The sequence below is a fragment of the Belonocnema kinseyi genome, chromosome 10, assembly GCF_010883055.1.
Source record: "Belonocnema kinseyi isolate 2016_QV_RU_SX_M_011 chromosome 10, B_treatae_v1, whole genome shotgun sequence".
Taxonomy (NCBI): Eukaryota; Metazoa; Arthropoda; class Insecta; order Hymenoptera; family Cynipidae; genus Belonocnema; species Belonocnema kinseyi.
Window position 1 is genome coordinate 9,487,265 of NC_046666.1, and position 1,630 is coordinate 9,488,894.

At 34.0% G+C, this 1,630-nt stretch overlaps 1 protein-coding gene across 1 annotated transcript in view; it reads left to right on the forward strand.

Moving 5' to 3' along the window:
- LOC117181016 (trifunctional enzyme subunit beta, mitochondrial) overlaps positions 1-1,630 on the forward strand; it is a 42,004-nt gene that overhangs the window by 39,428 nt on the left and 946 nt on the right. The window lies entirely within an intron of this gene.

Consider the following 1,630-nt stretch of genomic DNA (forward strand, 5'->3'; position numbering starts at 1 on the left):
CAATTGGAAACGATTCAGGCGGCCCTGACTGTTTACGTTTCGATCCCCCCGATATTAGTCCAAGGTTATTTGAAGCCAAAGCCGGTACTTATTGTTAAATACTCGCATAACTTTGATATTTTTCTTTTAATGTTTAACAAATTTCTATTATAGTTTATAGAAGGAATGTAATAAATATATAAACCTTCTTAGCAGAATTCACCACTTCTCAAAATCATTCAATTTTATGTTTAATTCAGTTTAATTCAGTCAGAAAAATAATTCCATATGTTCCATTTTATATGATTTTTTAAAGTTTTCAAGAAAAAAAACTACTTGAGCAAATAAAAATTATTTAATCAAATAGAAATTTGTTAAACGTCAGAAGAAATAAATCAAAGTTATGTAAGTATTAAACAGTGAGTAGCCTAGGATACCAGTTTGTGAAAAAAGTGGTCATCTCTAGCTCAATTTTTGAAATTTCTCAAACAAACAATAATTGCTTGTTTAAATAATAACAAAATGCTTTTTAAGAAATGCACGACTCCAAAGAAGGATGAATTATTACATTTAATTAAGAAAATACGATTATTTTTTAGACTTTTTGGGAAAAAGTTATTGTTTGAATAAGTTACCTTTATTTAAAAATAAAAAATTGTTTAACGAGTGAAAAAGTATATTCAAATTGTCTCTTGGTATTTATTTTTATTAAAAAAGATGGCAGAAAAAGCTGAAAATTAACAACAATACGTAAAAATCTGGGTTTTTAATTTTTGGGTTTACAGGAAATCAAATTCTGGCCCCATGTTCCGGAAAGACCAGGTTAATCGTATCTTTCCGGACATTACAATTTTGCCGTGCAAGTGCTACTAGTCAGGTCCCGGATACGCCCGGATAGACGAATTTTTTTAGTTTACAAGAAACCAATTTCTAGTTCCATGTTCTGGATAGGTCCCGGCTAGAACCACATAGATTGACACTATTTGATTTCTTGTACCTGATTGGTCCCTGATAGGACCGGATAGATGCTAGTTTGGATTCAAAGGAAATCAATTTCTGTATCCGTACTCGGGATACGATCGGGATAGACTCGGATAAAAGGACAATGTCGATTTTGTCAAAATACATTATTAGTCATGTTTTCTTGATAGAATCCGATAGGGCCCATCCTTTCCAGTTTCTATCAGGGCCATATTCGGGTTGTATCGGATCTTTTCCGGCATTTTAAGCAGAGTAGTTTACTTTTTTAACATAAGTTCTCTGATAGCTTCTTTTGAATTGAAAAAAAAATCAATTTTGATTTTCGTGTCCTGAAAAGGTCCCGAATTGCCCCGGGTAAACATACACTGTAGGAATTGCTTCTTTTTCAAACGGTAATAGTATTTATTGATTTAAAATAGACCCGCGCTTTTCGGCACATGCGCAGTTTAAATAGTTGCTTGCAGCGACCTCATCGATACAAGAACGAGGCAACCAATGAACGTGGTTTGATAAAAATAACTTGCCGACTCGCAGTACAGTGTTCCCAGATCTGTAACGAGACGTGGTTCAATACTATGACACGTCTGTGTCCGTGTGAATATGGTAGGAGACAATATAAATGCCTGGGTTGCGCGCGCAACCCATTTCTCCTCTTCTGAATTTGAAAACT